The sequence below is a fragment of the Suricata suricatta genome, chromosome 7 (genome assembly GCF_006229205.1).
Source record: "Suricata suricatta isolate VVHF042 chromosome 7, meerkat_22Aug2017_6uvM2_HiC, whole genome shotgun sequence".
Lineage (NCBI taxonomy): Eukaryota > Metazoa > Chordata > Mammalia > Carnivora > Herpestidae > Suricata > Suricata suricatta.
Window position 1 is genome coordinate 37,019,329 of NC_043706.1, and position 23,060 is coordinate 37,042,388.

Below are 23,060 nucleotides of genomic sequence, written 5' to 3' on the forward strand. Positions count from 1 at the left end.
GTGTGTGTGTGTGTGTGTGTGTGTGTGTGTGTGTGTGTGATTTTCCATCTTGTGGCAACGGCAGCTGGGTATTTATAGCTGGATCTACGGGCCATTCTCACGTGGCTGAAGAAAATTAAAACCTCATGTGGATTTTGTTTTGTTTTCCCCCTCTGCCTTTGCCATTGCAGACTCTCCAGTTCTTAAATGCTTGTTGTTGTAACTAGAGCCGCACTGAGCATCGCTCCGATTGCGAGGTTATGTAAATTTACCATTTCAGGCAAAAATGCCTCCAGTCAGTCAGGCCACAGGGTCCAAGGGGGTTCTTTGGGGGAGAACTTGTGGGGACACTAAATGGCAGCCCTACCCATCATCACTCTCTCTAGAAAGTCTCCCCAGATTAACCCTGTGGAATGTGGATTCCTTAGATCACCTCATGATCCCTCTGCATATATGAGTTCCTTTGAAAGAAAATTATTTTCTTTCCCCCTTGTTTTTCTGTATTCTTAAGTCTTTTATGTCTGTGTTTTGCCTTCTCTGTTAGAACACCCTGGGGGCCTGGTCTGTTTGCCCAGGTTACTGGAGCTCTTGGCAGGGGTGTGTGGGGAGGTGAGGGTGGGGGGACAGGAACCTGGGCCACTGTGTTCTTCAGGATGGCTTAAGGACTCATAGAGTTCTCTAGATAGCAAGGTTGGGATGGTTTGCCCGATCTTTACTGAGAGGTCAGTGTCCTTCCTGACCACCTCAAGTTGAGGAGACCAAGGGACCCAGCATCCCTGTGGACCTTCTACCATTTCATTCTGGCGATCTGGAATGCACACATTCACACAGCTGAGGTGTGGAGTGGGGTGGCGTGGCCCAAACCTGCCACAGCATATGAAGACTCCTGAGAAGTGTGTGAAGGAAGGAACTTAAGCTTAGCTGCCATCATTCCAGGGAGCTATGCCTTCTCACTGCCTGGCCATCCCCAGGGCAGCCTGCCCACTACACAGAGAGCTTTATGAATGTCTCCTCTTCAAACTTGTAAAATGAGACCTACCATTTACTGAAGGCCCACTGGATGGGCCAGACACTGGGCTCAGCACTTGCGCACTTCAGCACATCCCTGTCTCACAGTAGACCTGCAGAGTGGCTGTTATCCCATTTTATAGAAGAGAAAACCAAGGTTCTGAGAGTTTAGGCACCTTGCCTGAAGTCACATAGCTAGTCAGAGGCACAGAGAGTATTCCAAATAAGGTGTACCTGATCCTAAGACCCAAGCTGTCTGTACTGCATCCTGTTAGGTCACAACCACCTCCCTTTATGACGAACCGAACAACCAACTACCTGACTTCCACTGTGGTATAGCTCATGGTGTTATATAAACACTATTCAGGGTCCTGCACCCTTGACCTGCCTGTGTCAGCATTCTAGTCACAGAATGGAAGGTGACTTTTGATTTGGGGGGTCAGTGGGTAGCTTCTGGAGGGGCTATAGTGCAGATGCTGTCCTTCTGTATCTCAGTTATGTGTCCTCCTTTCAGCTGCAAACACACCCACGCCCTCTTCCCCTGCCTCACTCCTTCCCTCATGCCTGTGAGTTCTAGAGGGTTTCCAAACCTAGGGTAGAGCCAGTAATTCATTAGTCTTTGTCCAGATTCCAAGAATCCCAAATATACAAGAATTCCTCATTGAGAAGTCCAGCATTCTTGGGGTGTGTGTCACCAAGAGAGAGGAAGACTCCTCACATCAAGAAATGGGATCCTAGTCCATTTGGGGAAAATAAGTTTGGATTTCAGAGCCAGATGGAAGCTGATTGGCTGTGACACACCCCTCCCAGCCCCCTACCCAGCCCCCTACCCAACAAGCCACAACCAGGGGACTTGCCTTCCTGGTTCAGCTGAGGGCACTAGCCAGATGACATTTTCCTCCAGATACAGAAGGAATGCAGAGGCAGATTGGGGTGTGTGAGTATGTGAGTGTGTGTGCACACAAGTGTGTGTGTGCACGCATGTGGGTGTGTGTGCATGTGTGTAACCAGTTCTCCTCACCTGCAGGTTTCTTCCTGTGTTATTCCTCTTGGCATAAAGCACTTGCTTCATGAAGAACCTTCTAGTGGGCTTGTTGGGGCTGGGAGTGGATCCCAGGATAGGGAATGGCAGGCAGTGAGCCTGCTACTCTTCCACTGGAGGAAACACCTCCTCCCACTTTGGGACAGCTCCATCTACCAGAAGTTCTCGGGCCACTGCCTAGGAAATCTGCTCAAGAACATTGAGCAAGAGCCCTCTCAAATGCAAATTCACATGCTAGAAACAGAGGATGAGAGCCAAGAGGCGGCATGTGGACAGAGTAGCTGTGGAGTGTGTTATAATTAAGAAAAATATTGGAAGGATATGAAGATAAAAAAACAAATGAAACAGTTTTCTCTCCTTGATTATAAAAGAAATACAGGTTCATTGTGTGGAAGATATGTAGAAGCAAGAAAACGAAAATAAAATTAGCCTCTAAATCCATCACTGGATGGAGGCTGTAAACCTGGAAATTTCTGCCTCCCCCTCTGCCCTCTAGCTTCCCACCTTGTCACAAACCACACTTGGGGAACTTGCCTTCCAGGTGAGTTAGCATTTTGGTAATTCACATGCCAGTCTTTTCTTTCTGTATGCAGTTGCAAAGCAAAGTTGAGTCCATATTGTGTGTGCAGATGTTAGTTTGGTATTTTGATTTTGTCCCCTTTCCTTCATGTTACCAACGTTGTAAATGAAAGAGGTGTTGAGCAAGGTGTGGAAAGGGCCGTTAGACATGGTTTGGTAGACCGCAAGCTCAGAAGAAGGGGAAGGGCCCTGAAACACCCGATGGTGCTCATTGGGATGGAAGATCTTTTAAACAATGGACGGTGAGGGTGTCTGAAGTTCAACCTTGCGGCTCCTGCTGGAGCCATGAGCAGCCCAGAGCAAATCTACCTTTGGCTGTGGCTGGATTCCCTGGCCACTGATGGAGCTCTAAAGGCCTGAGGCTTGTAGAGTGAACACTGTAATAAGCATGTTACATACATTCGGTTTTTGCAACTCTGAATTTTAGGTTATTAGTTGCTTTATTTTACAGATTTAGAAACTAAGGCTTAGAAGAGTTAAGCTTAAGGAGTGTCCATACCACACAGGCTTAGAGATAGAATTTGAACTTTTTCATTTTTCTTCTAACCCCTGTCCTGCACAGCTTCCCATTCCATGAAAGAGGGTGTCTGCTGGTTACAATTTGCTGCTCAGACTTTCTGGATGGACTCACCAAAGAACACAGGGGGCACCCTCGCAGCAGTTATGGGGAACACAGGTAATTGGAATTCATCGAGTTTCCCCTAGGGAGGGACCTCAAATGCTTGAGACCTGCTATCTGGAGTGCTTATCAAGTCAATCATCCCACTGTTCCTTCTCTCTTCTTGGCTCTTCCTCCAGGAAGTATTTCAGGTGGAATTCCACTTGACACTCTTCCCTTCCCTTCATTCTCTTCAGTATTAGCCTTCTCCAAGTCACAGCTTTGAGATTCAGTGTAAATCAGCTGAATCTAGCCTCCACAAGTGGAGGAAGCCCCATATGCCTCCAAAGGAGCAGAGGTTCTTAGGGAGGGGTCCTTGAGCCGGAGGAACCAGCAGCACCTGGAACTTGTTAGGAATGCGAATCCTTGGGTCGGGCCCCAGACCCACTAGATCAGACTCTGGGAGGTGTAATGCAGCTGTTGGTGTTTTATCAAGACTGATCCTGGCCACACAAGTCTGAGAGCCACTGGTCTAGATATTCGAAAGTAAGAGGCCATGGCTCATACATTTCCCGTCACCTCCAGTTCTGAGTCCCTATTCCCATCTAATCCATTATGATTCTTAATTACTGCATGTCACAAGCAGAGCGGCCCAGAAGAGAAGAAAATGGAGTCTGGACCTAGGCCACTTGCTTCTGAGTTTGGTCTCTACTCCTCACTCATTGTGCATCTCTGAGTGAGTGGCTTAACATTGCTGTGCCTCAGATCTCTTACCCCTAATGTGGGGTAACAGCGGTGTCCCCCATAGGGCAGCTGTGGGCATCCGGTAAGACTGCGTGTCACGTATTCCCAACACTGCCTGGCACATAGTAGACCTGAAGCAGATGTTAACTAGACCAACGGCATTCACAGCACAATAAAATCTGAAATTGAAGACTGGACAGCCTTGTTCTGAAAGAGGTTGATTGCTTGGCCAGCAGTCCTGCCGTTTGACCTTCCTTCTCTCTTTCCTCTTGGTGCTCTCAGCATCTGTCTATGATGCTGACTAGTTCAGCTATCTTTAGTCTCCAGCCTCACCCCTAATCTTTGCTCCTTATCTCACTTTGCAGATCTCAGGACAACTTCTAAATAATGGAGCTGCTACCCCAGAAGAGTAGCAGAGAGGAGAGGAGAGATAGCATGGAAATTACTTCCCTACCAATGTACACTGTGTTACCTTTCAGATTGCTTCTGTGGTACAGTCAATTTTGGCTTATCTATATATGGACATGAATATGTATATCTTCTTTTCCCCACATTGGAGCATTTCGCTCTGGAGCATTTCTTTCTGCTCTTTGTTCTAAACCTTCACACCCTAACAACTAGGGACTTAGTCTGGGCCAGGGTTTCTTAACCTTCATATTAGCCTGAATAATTCTTTGTTGGGTGTGGAGGGCTGTTCTGGGCATTATAGGATATTGAGCAGCACACCTGGCCTCTACCCATTTGATGCCAGTAGTATTGCCTAGCCGTGACCAAAAAGCTCTCCAGACATTCCCAAATGTCCCTGGGAACTGTCCTGATTGAGAGCCACTGGAATAACTTAAATTCTTTCTGTACTAGTTTATTATATCTTATTGTGTTTTTTATATCTTATTGTGTCCTAGAATTTGTAGTGTATTTAAGGTTTATTCATTGGGAAGAAAGATGATGCAGGGTCCTAGGAGCCTCTAGGTCTTGATTCCTAAGGAGAATCACCAGCACTCTGTAATTGCATTTCCTCAACGGTTCCACCCTTAACCCATCTGTGTTTGAGCCAAGGACACCCTGCACCCTTCTAATACTTCTCTAATATACTTGACTCTCGCCATACAGCAGGAAACCTCACAGCGACCAGGGGATGGCCTTTGGGTTTTGGCTTATAAATACTCATGGTCTCATTTTTCTTACTGAGAAAGGATTTTTTTTTTTTTTAAATCATGTTTAACATTCTTTTTGGCGTAGTGGAAACTTTCGTTCTTTGGAGAATTTCCCATTCTAGGCCTAGGGTCAGATTCCTCAGCAGAACTCTGAACATTTTCTAGGGAAGTTTCTTTCACCAGTGAGATTGTACCTTTGATGCATTTACACAACTGTGTTTGGATTGTGTGTTAAGATGTCCCAGGATCCCAAGATAGACCAAGGGAAGCAGGGAGGAGCCATGTGCCTGGGACTCAGTGGCCAGCCAAGATCAGAATCCTTTTATGGTTCCATTACTTTTTTGGATTTCTTTCCTCACGTTCCAGACCCTCAGATCTAAGACAAACAGCCAGTTCTTCAGTCAGTATAAGTTAAATTAGGCTGTGGTAACCCATGGTCCCTAAGGAACTCAGGCTGGCAGAACAAGCACCTTCTTAAATATTGATGATTGCAGTGCCAATGAGAAAGGGGCTTGTGTCCTGCCAATTCAATGTTCTAGACTGCTAGTTACACTTATATTAGCCAGGGTTCTCCTGAGGCAGAATCAACAGGATGTATGTATGTATTTTTCTATTCAACAGGATGTATGTATGTATTTTTTTATTCTCTATCTATCTATCTATCTATCTACCTATTATCTATCTACTTATCAATCTACCTACCTACTTATCTATCATCTATCTTTCTACTTATCTATCTACCTACTTGTCTATCTACTTATCTTTCTAGTCTATTTATTCTATCTATATCATATTTATCTACCTTTTCTTTCTTTGTTTCTTTCTTTCTATCTATCTATCTATCTATCTATCTATCTATCTATCTATCTAGATTTATTTTAAGGAATTGGTTTATTTGATTGTGAGGCTGGCAAATCCAAGATCTGCAGGGCAGCCCTGTGGGCTGGAGACCCAGGGAAGAATAGATATTGCACCTCAAGTTCAAAGTCAGTCTGGAGGCAGAATTCCCTCTTCCCTGGGGATGCCAGTCTTTTCTTTAAGGCCTTCAAATGATTAGATGCATCCCACCCACATCATGGAAGGTAATCTGATTTATTCCAAGTCTACTGATTTAAATGTTTATCTCATCTAAAAAAAATACCTTCACAGTTAAATCAAGTTTGACCAAATATCTGATACCATGGTCTAACCAACTTGACACATAAAATTAACCATCACGACACTCAGCTTCTACTTGCAGCTCATGGGTCAGAATTAGACACCTGGCTCCACTCAAGTACAAGTGGCCAGGAAGTACAATCTATTTTGTGCCTAGAGTGAGGTGCGGGGACCAGTGGTATTTGACTAAGTACCAATAACTAACACAACTATAAATAATTTTACCTGAGGATGAAAGAAAGCATCACTAATGGAATCCCCATTTCAATGCATTATGCTAAGTCAATGCAGAAATAGTTTTAGACTTAGACCCAGATGCTCCCTTTGCTCATAAGAGAGGTTATGGAGATAGGTGGATTAAGACATGGCCTGGTATCCAGGGGTACTAAATTTTAAGATTGTTACTCATCTCTTTCCTCTGTTTTTTCTTTATTAAGTGTTTTCTGTGTGTGCTGTTGCATTCAAGAATTATTTGTATGTTGTTTACTTGAAGAACGTCCTGCAAAATAATTTGGCCTCTGTGCCTTCCTTTTAGTTGTGTTTTCCTGGGTTGGATCAGAAAGGGCTCAGATGTCAGCTGTCACTTTGCCATCGTCTCTCTCTGTCTGTCTTTGACAAGTCCCTTCCCAGTCTGTGCCTGATTTCCCTGGCTGTCTGGAGGAGAGTGGGCCAAGAAGATCTCTAAGTTTCCTTCTGGCTCTAACGTTCTGTGTACCTTCAGTTCACACCCTCTCCCAGGGACCCTCATTTGTGGACTGGCTACCTGGTTGGGTACAGGAGGGCTGCATGACAGAGTTTTCTTCCATAAAACAGGCAAGATCGGTCTTGGTTCTCACTTGAAGCTATGGCCTCATTAGTGCCCTGGCCATGTTGCATTCACTCACCTGGGGAGAATGCATGCTACACACCAGCTGGGAAGCATCATCTCCAGGCCGGCCCATGGCCCTCTGGTGTCCCCATGCCTGGCTGGTGGGGGAGCCTAGGGCAAGGAGATGTTGGAATGGAGTACTCTTAAGCATTCAGGGGACAGGGCCAGGAGATGGATACAGTCTGGCTGAGCTAAAAGTGAGGCCAAGGAGCCAGGCCAGCCCTTCAAGGCCACCTCCAAAAGGCAGAGAGTCAAGGACCTCAAGCATTACTCACTTCCTTCAGCGATCACATCTGACATGTGTAATACCCATCCCAACCAAGTGTTTTGAAGCCCAAATGAGATAATGTTGGAGTAAGCACCTGGGAAACTATACATGCTCTTCAAACAAAATTATTATTATCTTGAACTGCCTTATTCCATAGATGTTTTGGAGCTAGGTGCTAGGGAAAGAAGAGGGAACAAAGACCCTAACTTAATTGAAGACAGTGTGATGCCAGCTCTAATAGCATGTTCTGGAGGAGCAAAGCTTATGGGAGCTCAGAGAGAGAAGCAATCAGTTCTGTATGTGAGGGCAGAAGGCTCCATAGGAGGGGTGACAAGTAAGCTGGGTCTTGAAGGGTGTCAAAGACTTTCTGGGAAGATGAAAAGGAAGTGCTAATCAGAAGGCATTGCATAGAATAGGCTGCGGGAAAGCCCTGGAAGTCTGGCCTGGCTGCAGGGTGGGGTGGGCGGGACAAGTTGAGGGGAAGCTGCAGAGGGGGGCAGTGGTGATCAAATGAGGAAAGGTTTGGAATAACATGTGAGGTGCTGGTTCTTAACTGAGCTTTTGTAAATGACCAGGTTTGAAAAAAGAAAAACCACTTTTTATTTTAGTTTTGGCTGAAAGAAAAAGCTGTTGTTTTAATTGTATCAAAAACCAGCCTCTAGATTTATAATGGGCAAAACTGAACTCAGATGAATTTACTCACAGGACTGCTGCACCGTCCTGTTAATTTTGCTGTTCTCCTTTCTTCTAGAATCCACGTAGAATACTTTAGTCATCCTCCTTTAGTCTTGGTCATTTGAAATATTTGAGCAGAGGTAGGAAGTAGAATCTCCCGGGATGCCATCCACCAGACAAATTTGGGGTTACTATTTGGGTGATTCCTTCCAGAGAGCATTTAGAAGACAGACACCTTGTCTTGCATGAACCTGACTCTGGCAAGTGCCCCACCTGCAATTGATGGCTATAGTGGCGCTCCTGTAGATCCTTCTAGAGAAAGCTTGGTGATTGAGTGCTAGTAGAACCACTTAAGTTCAAAGCCTAATGTTTCCATTCATTACCTGTGAGACCTCAGTGATTTCGTCTCTCAAGGTTCCTGTTTCCTCTCTTTAAATAGGAACAGTAACAATACCTACATCCTTAAATTTGGGGACCAGAGTTCCTTTGGGCAAAGCACTTAGGAAAGTGCACTACCTTGCACCTAGTGACTAACATTTGTTATTGGTTATTATACTGTTCTGTGGGTAAGTTCAGCCCTGAGGGAGGACCTACTGCAGGGGGAGGGGGAGAGCCTTCCCCTGGAGAAGGGTCTTTTTGCCTCAGTGTGCCACAAATCAAGAGAGGGGACAAGCCTGTCAAGTCATCAGGATTATACAGGCACCAAGCCCAGATCCTGGTGGTTGTTGACAGCTTTTCCCTGGAGAAGGCTGGCTGGTCCTTGCTCACTCCTTCCTGTCTAGCTTTCCCCACAGGCTCTCAGGGGCAGGCTGTCCCTTTAAGAAAGACAGCCACACACTATGCAGCCCTGCCTCCCCTGCTGGGTGCTTTGCTGGGCTGCAGCTGGGACCCTCCTGGGCTGGATTTGTGTGCTGGACCTTGTGGAGGAGGGAGACTGCTTTGAATCAAGTGCACATCCCCCAGGAATCCATGCCCCAGGAAAGACTCTCTGTCATCAGCCCCCTGTTGTGGCCCCTGCCTCCCACCCCCCAGCCCTGGCTCTGGGACTTACAAGGATCATTCTTAAGGACTGAGCTCAGGATCCCTAAAAAGAAAGTTGGAAAAATAGCTGGATAAACTTGGTAAGTGAAAGAAACCCACGTTGCATCCTCCTTCTCTTTGCGGATTGCAGACTTGGGGTTGAGTTTGGTGCTTCTTGCCAGATGGAATCTGATCGGCAAATGTGGGAAGGAGGAGACAGAAGTGGGGCTGGGATTCCTGGTGGGTAGTGAATCTTGGACTGGGGACAGGCCTCTGACCCCTCCTCCCACTGCTTGTCACCGCTGAGGCTGGGAACTGAGGGTTGACATCTAGAAGTATCTGGAGCCTGGTCCTGCTAGGGGTGGGTTAGGGTGGTGAAGGTCAAGAAGGAGCTGATGTCAGACTCCTTTCTCATTCAGGGAAAACAAAGCATGGCCAGTGAAGGCTGTTTGCAAAGATGCCCGAGGCCAAGTGGTACTTGCAGCCTGAGGGTGAATGGAGTGAGTGACCCCAGGATTCTGTCTCAGCAGGAGACTCAGGCCAATTCCTCCTCCTCCTGGGCTGAGGAGACACCCCAGGCCCTGGGCTTGTTCTCCAGGCCTAAAAGAGGGCTGTGTTGGCCCCTTGGACTGGGGTGGCTGTCTGAACAGCAGCAGGCAGTGCCGTGGTGGGAGGGGCCAGGTCTGCCAAGGGCAGGGAAGAATGGAGGCCTGTTGCTCTGGAGCCTGGGAACGCCATCCTGGGGGGAGCCTCACCACTGCCCCGAGCTCAGTCTGAGAAGGAATGTGAGGAGAGGTCTGTGCAGTGGGCACAGTGGGTCTGAGCTGGCACCCCACCTCTACAGAGCAAATGACGCCCCAGCCCTGGCATGGGCACAGGTGAGCTCCCTGGTGTTGAATGTCGGGTGCAGTTTGGCAACCTGGGGTCTGTGCCCAAGGGCGGCTTCCCAGGGAAGAGGCAGCCTTAGCCCCCGCACTGCTCCGAGGCCATGAGTCCTGGATGCTGGAAGCTCCGTGCTGAAACCTGGTCCAGCAGCTCTTTCCTGTGCCCCGGCTTGGGCCAAGCTCTAGCTAGGGGGTTATTGACACAAAAATGGAGTAACGGAATCGGGAGCCTGTGAGGCTCAAGAAAGATGTTTTGAATATGGGATTAAAGCTGCTTTTGAAAAGTAATAATAATGGTTGCCATTTACTCTGTATCTTAAATGTGCCAGTTACTGTGCCAATGGCTATATGGGGCCCATCTCATTTAGTTCTTGCCATCATTTTTTGAGCCATGAACATAGGCATCCCTCATTTTATTACCTTTTGCAGATAATGGCATTCTTGTGTGTGTGTGTGTGGGGGGGGCAATCCTCCGCAGAGCAGATCTATCGATGCCATTTTCCCAGCATTTGCTCGCTTCATGTCTGTGTGTCACATTTGAAAAAATTTCACATTTAATTGTCAACAGTGCTTCAGACTTTTATGATTATGTTTGTCATGGTGATCTGCAGGCGGTGATTGTGATTCCCTGAAAGCTCAGATGATGGGTGGTGGCAGCTTTTAGCGATAAAATATTTTTTAATTAAGGTATGCACATTGTGTTTTTAGACATAATGCCATGGTACATTTAATGGACTACAGTATAGTGTAAACATAGCTTTTATAGGCACTGGGAAACCAAGACACTCGTTTGACCGGCTGTGTTGTGGTATTTGCTTTGCTGCGGTGCTCTGGGCTTCAGCCTGCGACATCTCTGAGGCATGCCTGTAACTTGGGGGATTTTTACAGATGAGGAAACTGAGGCTCACAGAGGTGCAGGACCTTGCTTGAGGACATGGGACTGGGAATCTGTGGAACCAGGACCTGAACATCTTAATTCAATCATTCATTCATTCATTCATTCATTCATTCATTCATTTATGTGTTTTGTTCAACCAAGCTGAGCTAATGGTCTCCTATTTGCTAATTCTTCCAGTGGGACCTAAGTCTGGGAAAGGTGCCGACCAAGCGAACTGCTCGACATGGGTCCTTAACTGCTGCAGAGTCTTTCAGGTGGGCCCAGAGACCCTTGATGGGAGCATGTTGAAAACACTGTTCAAGAAACTTTTTGTTCTTAAGAAAGGTTTCCTTTTGTTTCCATTTGAATAATAACCTAAAAACGGAATGTTTTCATTCTGAATCGTCTGAATGGCTATCCCATAGCCTATGACTAGCCTGAGAGTTAGTCCTGAGTTTATGTTTCTGTGCAAGTTGGCACCAAGCGGTTTTCTAAAATCATAGTCTTTAACTTTTAATGCTTTGTTTCTGAAGCTGGGCTCTGCATGGTGAGCTTGGAAGGCCTAGAGTACCGACAATGAAGAAAGGCTACAGTAATCTAGGGTGAGAAGGGAGAGGTGTGGGGAGGGCGACCCAGGAGGAGATGGGTTGGCCATCTCCCTCTCTCCCAGGCAGAGTGAGCTGGACTCCGCCATGGGCAGAGCAGAGTAGGGGTGCCGATCTTCCAGCTCCCCGATGTGCAGGATCAGGAGCAGGGAGGTCCCAGTGCAGAAACTCAGAGAGGAACATGCACATCAGGAAAGAGGAAAGACCCCGAATTAGGAGCTGCAGCCCAAAGATGCTCCTCTGTCAGCCTTGGCAGACAGGGCAAGTGCTAAGGCTGAGAAAGGTGAGTGTGGCACCTCCTGGGGGCCACTGTCTGATTTCCACTCAGAGAGGGGCGTTCTCTGGTCTTTCCAGAACTTTGGAGCTTTTCCAGGGTCCAGCTGATAGGTGAGAAGGCTGAAGCAGGGTCCCTGTGACTCATGGCTTGCTACCCCGACAGCCCCTAGGCACACCACGCTGGCTTGGTGCCTGGGCTCCTTGGCGGGGCTGGGTGACAGGCACATTGTAAGGATCATACATCCCGCCAGTGCAGGTGGCTAGGGACAAGAGACCCGGGAGCCAGACCTTCTCTTCTTCTTCCATCTCCTCTTCCTCCTGCTGCTGAGGTTTGGGGTCTTGCCGTGAGGCAGCCTGCGGTCACACCTACTTTTGGTGAGTAATGCCACTGTGTATCCTCACGCTCTTGGGGCCCGAGCAGCCATCTTCCTTCCTTTCTCTGGAACTCTGTGCCCTGTCAGTCTTCTGCATTAGGAGTCATCAAATGTTTTCTGTGAATATTTGGCTTTGGGGGGGCCACGCAGTCTCTGTTGCAATCGCTTACGCACCACAGCAGCCTTGGACAGTGTGTAAGTAAGTGGGTGTCCCAAGGAAACCGCAGTTACAAAAACTGGCACCCCCACCCCAGATGGAGTTAGTTCTGCTGGAAAACATTTGGTGGTTCCTCATGGCCTGATTGACCCCCTAATGTGATGGGCCTGCCCCGTTCTTCATCTCCCGGTGCATCATCTGCACAAAGTCCTGATGCCCCCAGAAGGCCCATTCTCCAGGCGTGCTGCCCTGCTTGCCTTTCCTCAAACATGCTCCTTCTTTATGCCTCCTGGCCTTTCTTTGTGAGTCCCCTCCGCCTGGAGTGCCCTCCTCCTCCCAGCTCCATGTATCCTGTTTGATCCTTCAATTCTTGACTCCTTGCACGGATCAGAGATGTTTCTCCTTGTGCCTGGCCATGACCTTCTACCCACCATGGGAGCTCCTCCTCTCCTCTGTGACCCTGTCTCTTGGTACTTGCCCTGGGAGTGACCTTCCCTGTGCTATACTTTAGCAATTTGTTCCTGGCTTATCTCTCCAAGGGAAGGAATCAGTAGGACTTGGCTATCTCCACCAGCCCCAGCTCCGTGCCTTCTAGGCAGGCGGTAAGCACTCGGGAAACAGCATTGGCATAGACCCCGTGACCTCTCCTTTCTTCCCCAGAGAGCCTCTGCTGCAGCAGGTGGCTTTTTTTGGGGTTTAGCTGAGCCATTTTGGGAAATCAAGATCTCCTCATGAGTTGGACACTGAAGCCGCCTGTAGCTAAATCCGTCACTGGCCCTGAAACCTGAGCCTGCCCGTTCCCTCTGCCCCATGATCGGGTGGCCCAGTTTGTTTTGACATCCTGTGCGGGGCATGAGGGGAGATGTGAGAGATCCAGATTTCAAAGCAAGAATTTTCTCTAGCAGCCGTGGAGGGCCAGGCCCCTGCCAGCGCCTGGACTCCCATGTTAGCATTTTCAGTTAATTAAGAAAACAAGCCCCAAATCCCTGACAGAGATGGTTCTGCAGATTCAGGACAGAAGGTTCATGTCCGCACACAGGAGAGGCCTCCCAGCTCCTGCAGGCAGGATGAGCTGGAAGAGGGGAAGATGTGAGCCAGAGAGGACCCACTGGGGCCTTCGCAGCAAGAGAAGGTGCCACAGAAGCCGGGTCATGGGGACCCAGCTCTAGGCAGGGCCCGGACACACATTTCTTCTCTCAGGGTGTTTTCCGAATGGTTGGAAGATGGAGGCAATCCCGCTGGGTGAGAATAGGAGAGGGAGATACGAGGAACTGGAGTTTGCCAGTCTTTTTCTCCAGAACCAGTTTATTCTACTGTCTGGCCAGTAGGGGACAGTGGCTAGAGGGGACCTCGGCGTGGCTTCCGGCGGAGCCCAGGCAGCCGACCGGTCAAGGGGAAGTTCTGGTCAGGGACGCTGCTTACTCACACAGAGCCTTGGTGTGAGGGGGGAAATGGGTGATGGGCATGGAGGAGGGCACTTGTTGGGATAAGCACTGGGTGTTATATGGAAACCAACTTGACAATAAACTATATTTAAAAATACATAAACAAATAAATTAAAAGGGTGTTATTCCTTAGGGGGGCTATAGAAGCACCCAGCTTACCCCTCCTCTGTCGACACAGTGTGTGTGGTATCAGTAGAGGCTGGGCCTGCACCCACACCCTTCCCTGACATGGGCGTCGTTCGACTGGCGGGGTTGGACGTGGGCCTCTGGGAGTTGCAGGAATACGGGTGCCATGGTGTTGGTGCTGAGTGTCCAGCTGGTACATTCTCTGACAGGTGTGCGCCCTGTGGCCGGGATGGGTCCATGCACCCCTTCCGGTCCACAGCTCAGCACCGAATGCAGCAGTCACAGCCCCTCTTGGGCAGAATGTGGTAAGAGAGAGACCGGGTCCTGCTCTACCACTACTGAATGATCCAGGGCAAATTATTTGCCTTTGTGAACCTCCAGTTTCTAATGGGAAGTGGGGATGAGACTCACATTTTATGTGGGTCCTAAAGGCACAAGTGTGGTGGCGAATATTGGAGAAGGCACCAGGCCTGGCTCAGTGAACCTGGTTTCCTTCCCCCATCAGACATGTGTCTTGGTCCAGTTTCGGCATGCTGGCCAGGTGTCTGGTCGGCGGTGGGAGGAAGTGGTTGAAGGGCCAGCTCTCGGTATCCGGTTATAACATAGCCAAATAACCAACAGTTGGTACAGATATTTTTTGACTTTTGAGAGTCTTCCTCTTGTGCCCTTGGGAGTTTCTGGGCTCCCTGCCTTCTGTAAGCCATGGCTTTATAACTCACAAAACACGCCACAGTCTGTGACAAGTTAGGACCATGTCGGGAAAGCAAGTGTCTCAAAAGGTAAGCATCTCAGTGGCGCTCCAAGGCTGGAGAGGAGTCATTTGCGGGTTTGGAGGGAGTGTCAAATCTCTCCATCTCTCTTTGCATTTCCAACAGAATCCTCAAGTTGTAGAGTGGGCATGGCTGATTGCTCTTCTTTCCGGGAGAACATCCAAAAATACCACCTGATCCTCCTAACATTCCCAAATCCCTGGACACCAGCAAGTTTGTTTGCTTTGGGCTGCGGCTGCTGATTTTTCTCACTGGGTCTCAGGAAGGAGCATACTGATGGCAGGCAGATAGTGATTTTGTACACACACTCACAGTTTCTTAGAACTTCAACTTGGCAGATCAGAACCTTTCTGACTGACGGTTGGGAGCACCTTCTCCTTTTCAAATAGTGTTCCTAAGTGTTCTCCAGGCTTCAAATGGAAAATCTGAGGCAAAGACCAGAAGTGGTGAATTTGTTTCTGGAATACTAGGGAACATCATCCAAAGAGAGAAGTGGTTTAACTTGAGCCTTTTCAGGACTCACACTATTTAAGGAAATGCTCACTAATGAATATCGGCCAAGAGTTTTGGAGGTTTTATTTTGTTTTAATTACATTTTTTGTGGTTGTTGTTTCTATTGACACTACCTTCAGGAGAAAGCACTGGAAGGGAAACCCAGTGTGTGTCTGCCGTTGTTCTCTTGTGGGAAAGGAGAGTTCTGTGCCGAGAATTTGGGGTTGGGGTTCCAGACATGGTCTGTCATGAGTTTGTCCTGGGGCAATTGGACTTGGCTTCTCAAGCCTCAGATTTCTCCCCTGTAAAATGGTCATGATAAGGGTAGCCACCCCCACTGTCGGCATCCTGTGCCTCCCAACAGCAGTGTGCGAGGGATCTCTGCACGGCATGCCACTGCAAGTCGGAGCTGAGTTCATTCACACACAGGCGGCGGAAGTGACATCCTAAGATGGAAGGTATAGCCATTCAGGAGCAGAGTGGGGGAGTCTTCCCCGGAGTCAGATTTCTGCATCTGAGCTTGTGGAGTGGCACTCGGTCACTCCAGAGAACAGTGGCCCTCACACCTTGGTTCTCTGGGTGCGGGTCCGTTGAGGTGCCTCTGCGCCTGATGGGATGTGGGGGTTGCATCGACTGCCTCTGTCCCTGTGTGAAGTGTGCTTCCCCTTTACTTCCTTGGTCTGAAAATGGATTCTCTTAATGCACCAAAGGGGAATTTGGAAAACCCAAAGTCAGTTGCAGAATCCAAGGAGGCTGGTCCCCTTTGTGACCAAGCCCTGGACAATATCTATACACCCCACCTCTCTCTTGCCCTTCCCTCTGGCTGAAGATTGGTACCTGGTGCAAACCTAGCCCTCCTTCAAGACTCTGTTCAAACATCACCACTTCTGTTGTCTCTCTAGCCTCTCTTTCCCCTAGTTCCAGGGTGGTGAGGTTCTCTCTCATCAATGGCCCCAAAGATTGGCCCCTGATGCAGCAGATAGCACAGTGTGTGAAAACCACTGTTCTCCCTGTCTCTCACCAGACTTCCAGAATGTAGGGATTCAAACTGGGCCAATTATGCATTCCTACTTCCAGAGAGGGGGGCCTAGCACATAGTAGGTCCTCATTAAATATTGTCTGAGTGAAAACTGAGGGTGACCTGGGCTCTTTGCAATCTCTCACTGAGAAGGACACCAAAGCGGCTGGTGTTTGGGCAGGTGACCCAGGGGCTGGCTCCATGGTAGCATCTGAACTGAGCACTCTAATCAGTGCCTCCTGTGCATATGCCTTCCATGGTGGGGTTGGGGGCACAGCGTGCGCCTGGGCCAGCAGTGTGCCTGTGGCTGGCTGTGGGTAGCAGCACTGTGTTTCTCTGAAGAGACCCAGGTATGGACATTAGCTCCAACTTCCTATTCTTTCTGGACTTTGTCCACATTGGCATGCAATTCTGATAGTTGTGCCCAGGGCTTTTGGGAGGAGTGTGACCTTGTGGGGAAGCTGGTGGCACTTTGGGGGACAGAAAGACCCAACCCACTGTCTGTGCTTGGGAAACCCAACTGTGTCGGAGGCTGAGCAGATACCTAGGAGAGTTGTAGCATGGGAGAAATCAGGCAAGAGAATTTTCATGAATGCCAGTGAGATCAGAAGGGGGTCAGTAGTGACCTTCCCTTCAGAGAGTTTATATATTCACTGGTGTATTCGCACGCGTCCATCAGTACTCTAAACTCTGAGCAGGCAGCCCTCAGCGGGTTTACTTCTAATGAAAATCCCTGAAGACTGAAGAGATAGGAGTTAAGGCCACCATCACCCTGGGGACAGCAATCCCCTGGTAAGGGATATCATTTTTCCATCCATGGGCTCCTGTATTCTCCCCCAAAACGCTGCCTGCCGGACCACAGTGGTACCGCCCTTCCTGGCTTCCTGGCTTCCTGGCTCTGCCTCCTTCCCCAGGCAGCGTTAGAGACCCCTCACCTTTACACCCACCATGCCCTGTGCAGCAATATCCTGGCATGCTGTCCGTCCTCAACCTGCTCACCAGTTTTCCCCTCGTCCCCAACTGAGAGTGGTTTTAATGAGTGTTTTATTTGCCACCACATGCCTACAGCATGTGGTGCCTGGCATGGGGTGGAGGTTCTGCATTCAATTGTGAAATGAATGAATCCACAGGACAGACACTGGTTTTCACTTACTCATTTTCACCATCCACACTAGGCTTGGGTGTCTATCTGTTTTCATCTTTCTGGGTTCGTCGTCAGCGGGATGGATGCTAGGGGGAGTTGCTGGAAAGCTGAGGAGATATTGGAGGAGGAGAAGGAAACCCCAGGTTTGAATCAGTCTTGACTGTGTCCCCTCCATTGGCTGCAGGAGGCTCATTTGCCTTTGGACACACCCCCTCCCACCGGCTGGGAAGGCAGGTGGGCTTTGGGGCTCACAGAGCCGGGCTCTAAATTCCATACCCTCCTTGTGCCGAGGCTTGCATCTTCCTCCTCATGTGTGTGGGGACAGGGCAGTGCTGAGGAACCAGACGTGCCCCTACAGCCCTCGGGTTCAGTCAGCACAGCTGGGCCGGCCAGAGAGCAGGCCGCCCGGGAACGGCTGGGAAGCAAGTCCAGGCCTCAGGCCCACCTCCCCCAAGGCCAGGATGTGGCGTGGGACCCAGGCGGGTGGAGGTTCCCACCGCTCAGCTCCTGCACTCGCTCCCAAATGCTGCAGGCCCAGGCAGGAGGGGGTGGGGAGAGACTCCAGCTGCCTGGGTCAAGAGCCCGTATCAGGACCAGGGCAGCCCCGCAGGCACCCACCTCTGACATTTATCCTGTACCTGGACAGCCGACAGAGGCCCTGCAGTCCAGCCTTGCCTCACATGGGGTGTGGGAAGAGAGTCTGGAATTAACCCTTTCAGGCCCTGCCTGAGTCAGGCCGAGACTTGTCCGCCCGTCCGTCCATCATATACTCAGGGTTGGAGTGGGCATATTCACAAATGGTGTTGCATTTAATCCTCACATCAACATGGGGATAGAGGCACAAACCCTGTTTTCCAGATGAGTAAACTGAGGCATGAGGGGTTCCACAATCTGCCCAAGGTTATACATTGGTAAAGTTTCATAGGAATTTATTCTTCATTATGAAGCCCTACTATATGCTAAACAATGATTCTAGGCCCTGTGGATAAAGCAATGAATGATGGACAAAGACATCTCAAGGAGAGAGAGAACGCAAAAGTGGATAGTATCTTCACATTGTAGTAAGTCTGTGTGGAAAATGGGAGGAAGAGGGGCGGTTTTAAATGGTGATGGAAAAGCTTGTTGAGAAAGTGTGCAATCGTTGATTTTCACACTGTGCTTGCTAGGCATGCCCTCATCACCATATACAAGCCCACCATTTAACCCCCTACCCCCATTACCTTATGAGGCAGATTGCTGTGATTCCCATTCTCAGAGGGGGACACTGAGGCATAGTGAGATAAAGTCACTTGCCATAGATGGCAGTAGATGAAAATGGATCTGTGCTCAGGCAGCCAGACTCCCCAGCTCTGGCTCATAACCATGGCCAGGGAGCCGATAGAGAGGGCAGGAGCCCAGCAGCCCCTACCTCACAGGCCAGGCAGGGGCAGAGGAGTGGACAGAATGAGTTAGCAGTAAACCTGGGTGAAAGGGAAGGGTTTGACTAGTTTTCAGAGAGTAAGAACAGGAAAGGGTAAATACTCTGGTGAGGGATAAAGCCCAAAGGCTGCCCCTCATCCTTCTCCTCTCCCTGCCCCTTGCCTCCAACCAGCTGCCATCAGCCCTCCTAGGACTCAGATCTGAAAGAAGCAGGGCTGTTCTTGCTCTGGTCTCATCTTCCCTCCCTCAGTGTCAATCTGAGAACCACTTATTTTGTTAATGATGATGATAGCAGCTAATATTTACTGAAGCCTTACTGAAATAGGAAGTGAAAATATATACAACTCCCATGTGCGGGGGAGGGGGGTAAGCAATTATTTCCTGGAATTGGTAACTTGCAATAGAAATCTTAGCTCGATAAATAAAGATGCTTCACCCTGTTCTGATGTGGGACAATGGCTCCTAGTCCAGCGACGTCCCAATTCAGGCTCCCTGTGAGGGTGTTTCGCCATGGGGACCTTGGGGCCACAGGGTCCCTGTGATATCCACTGGCTTGTTCTGTGTTCCCTCGGCCTCTGGGGCCCCTGTGCTAAAATCCACTGAAGGGGCCAGGTCTGGTCTTGTCCCCGAAGCTTTTGAAGGGAAACCTGGCACCTGATGCTGAAGCTTTGGCTTCCTCAGGGCCCCTGGCTCTTCTGGGACTCCCACTGGGACTGCAGCGTGTAGCTGTTGTCTGGATGTGAGGACGCTAAATAGGTGGGCCTGAGGGCAGCCCCCCCCCCCCAGCCCCCTGCTTGCAAACATTCCCATGGCAGAGCCGAGTTGCTCTGAGCCCGCTGATGGCCCGGGTTCTCCAAGGGACATGGCATTTCCCTGTTCTGTAATTCTCTAAGTCATAGGATGATTTCTCTCTCTCTCTCTCTCTCTCTCTCTCTCTCTCTCTCTCTCTCTCTCTCTTTCTCTTTCTCTTTCTCTCCCCCCGCTTTTTCTTAATTTTGAGTGAGAGAGAGAAAAAGCATGAGTAGGGGAGAAGCAGAGAGAGAGAGAATCCCAAGCAGGCTCAGTGTTGTCAGCCCAGAGCCTAATGGAGGGCTCCAACTCACAAACTGTGAGGTTATGACCTGAGCCGAAACCAAGAGTCTGGACGCTTAACTAACTGAGCCTCCCAGGCGCCCCTCATTGGGTCATTTCTGATGATGTCTCCCTCCCCAACCCCCAGGTGGGGACAGGAGTGAAATCCTGGCCATTTACTTCATTTCACTCCTAGTCCTCCAAAGATATTTTTTCTCTCTTCCTGACAGAAGAGAACCACATTACCTCTTTGGAGTCATTCCCAACTCTGTTGACCTTTGTGTTCTGGGGGGTCTTGGTGTTCTCTGCCTGGGGAAAATAATGTCACGGCTTAGCTCTGATATTAGGAGGTTCAAGAGAAAGGAAAGGGGAAAAATGAAACACCTGGATTTCCCAGGGGCAAAATATATTAGGAAATATTTTAAATATTTTCCTTGTACAATACTCTGTATCAGACATACAATATTATTCCTGATTTGTCAGTGACTCCTCCTCATGACCCTGTTATGGGGTATGTTCTGTCATATTCTCTTTGTATAGATGCAAAAGGTGAGGCTCAAAGGAGGTAACTCTCCCAAGGTCTTACAACGATTTGGTGCCAGAAGCTAAAATTCTAGAGTCTCATCCCCATCCTCTCCCTAACGTCTTTGCTGCTTCTCAGAAGAGTCTCGGGGCCAGGGTTCTTTAGCTAGCACTCGGTGAAATAAAATGTAGCCCCTTAAAGAACTGATCAAATCCCCAGAGAAGGGGGGTTGGCTTCAGTTGGTTCAGCCAGGGTTGGATATGAGGACAGACTGCTGATGGCAAAGGAAATCTCAGGTCACATTAGCAAGGGCTGTTAGGGTTTGTGGCTCTCCTCTGCTCCGGTGCATGGGAAAACTTTCGTCTTTCTCTTCTCCTTCAGTCTTGACGCAAACAACCATTGTCACTGCCTGTTTAGATGAGTGTGCCAGATGAAAGCCAACCTCCTCCCCGCTCTGCTCTCCGAGACTTTTGACTTGCAGCTGCAGCCAGGGCACCTTCTGCACAGAGTCTGGTATAGTTCTAAGGCTCTACTGTCTGGTCTGCTGCAACCCTGTCCTCTCCAGGGGTGCCAGGAGCTGTTTTCCAGCTCCTCAGGAGCGTGGTGCTGCATTTGAAAACTCCGCCCTGGCCTTCGTTTGCAGTGGAGTTGAAAGACCAAGGTGGGTATCTGGGCACCACCTAAAAATAGGCAGGGGAAATAGCTTCTTGCTTTATAAATTTAGCTTTTATTACATAAGTAGTTATTGGTATTATAATGTTAACTCTAAGTAAAAGTAGGGGGGAAATCCACCCACAATCATACCACATGCACATGGATTCATTTTTCCAAAAGCCCCAATGTCCTGGGCATTCTGAGATGGAGGGGCAAGGGTGGGAAGGGAGCAAGTCAGCGGGAAGTGATTAAGTTGACCAGGAACGGCAGGCACTAAGCCAATGCACAGGCTCCAGGTCAGACTTACTGCTTCTCTTGATTGCCTTCTCCAGAAAGCCTCCCCTGGTCTCCTCCTTGTGAATGACTGGGATTATGAGATGCAGCTTGCTGCTCACATCACAGCGTCTTGCTTGCATGTCCCATGTTGTATTAGGATTATCTGTTTATGTGCCTGGCTCTCCCACTAGACTTGGATCTACAGGATATAGCAGGAGTGTATCTTATTCTCTGTATCTCCAGTGCATGAGAGATCCAAGAAGTCAAAGTTAAGATGCCAGATAGAGGGGTCAAGGCAGTCACTGAAGAAGACATGTGTGCTGAGGCTTAGACCAATTTCTAAAATCTACAGGATGGAGAATGACATGGAACTATGAAGTGTGTTATCTGTGTCTGATATGGGCATATTTCCTTCAGTGTGTTTTGTGCATGCCAGAGAGATAGAGAAGGAAAATCTGGCATATCCCACCAGTGGCTGGGTCATGTGAGATCTTTTCTCACATTAGAAGAGGGGGTTAAAGGGCATGAGCCAGAGATTGAAGAGCATGACAAGGGGCCCCGTGTTCTTCTTTGGACAGTGTGAGCTCCAGATCTCATGCTCTCTTCCTTAGCCCATGGCGGGGGGTGGGGGCGGCTGGCAGGGGCTGTGCCTTCTTCGTGCTGGAAACCCTACTGTCTGGCATGGTACCTGGTCATGGAGCAGGTATGTGGTGAATGCTTGCGGAATGGATGGCTGGGTGGGTGTGCATATGGAGGGAGAAATTCTTGTAATCAAGGGAAGCTCAGTTCATGGAGATGAGCACTGAGTCTAGTTAGGAACCAGGGAGGGGGTGTGGGTTGGCAGACACAGCAGAGATGGCTTTGTCATTGGATGAAGGGAGGCAGGCCATTGGTGTCCCTGTTGGTTTGGATACTTCTAACCAGATGCTGACTCGGAATGGCCATCTCTTGGGGGAGAGGAGGACTGGGAAGCTATGGGAAGTCAGGCAAATACACAGGCATATAGAGAGCATTTCCCCCCCTTTCATTTTGCTTCTTTCCTTCCAGCACAAGAATTGGACACATTGCTCAGATTCTTTGAGTCCCTGGGGCAGGGGTGGGGGTGCCGTGGGGGGCAGTTCTAACAAATGAGCCCGGACAGAGGCATGTGGAGTATGGCCCAGAGAGATGGAGGTGTGTGTGGGAGGTGGTGGTAGTGGAGTGAGTTGTGAACTTGGAGAGGAGGAAGTTCTATTTTGGGTGCCTTTGAATCCCAGCCCCTCTCTGAGCCAGATCTGCAGCAGACCTCCACCCTCTGCCACTTGTATGCACTGGCTTATGCTGTTTTTGGCCCCCCTCCCTGCATCCTTTAAGACTTGGCTCATTCTCTCCTTGGTGTTCTGCCTCTGGGTATTCTTGTCCGCATCCAAAACCTCTTCCCCGTCTTTTCAAAGGAGCCATTCCTAACTAACAGTATCTACAAATGATAATTAACATAGTTTATTGCCACTCCTCCTATGTGCCACACACTGCACTAGGAGCTTTGTGTGCCCCCATCCAGGTCGTCTGAAACCATGAGGTCATTCCTCTTGTAATCTGGATTTGACAAACAAAAAAGCTGAGCCTCGGAGAGGTTGAGTGAGCCAGGCAAGGTCATCCTGCTAATTGGTTGCAAAGCCGTGGCTAGAAACCATATTGGCCTGTTTTCTCTTCCCACAGCTACCCAGCCCTCCCTGTGAATCAGAAACTCTGGGGGTGGGGCCCAGTGAGATGCATTTTTTTTCCATAATATTTTATTGTCAAATTGTTTTCCATACAACACCCAGTGCTCTTCCCCTCAAGTGCCCTCCACCATCACCACCACCTGTCTTCCCCCC

The 23,060-nt window shown here is 49.2% G+C and overlaps 1 protein-coding gene across 5 annotated transcripts in view; it reads left to right on the forward strand.

Annotated features, from left to right (window-relative positions):
- The window catches only part of DAAM2 (dishevelled associated activator of morphogenesis 2), a 117,019-nt gene that overhangs the window by 19,430 nt on the left and 74,529 nt on the right, over positions 1–23,060 (forward strand). For 2 of the 5 annotated variants that reach the window (XM_029943771.1, XM_029943776.1), the window contains exons 1-3: positions 2,526–2,570; positions 3,171–3,284; positions 4,316–4,441. The exons of 2 other annotated variants lie outside the window; for them this stretch is intronic. The gene's annotated coding sequence lies outside the window, so the exon portion shown is untranslated. Of the gene's footprint in view, positions 1–2,525; positions 2,571–3,170; positions 3,285–4,315; positions 4,442–20,853; positions 20,936–23,060 lie in introns of those variants that run through there. One more of the 5 variants, XM_029943773.1, reaches the window with a different exon arrangement.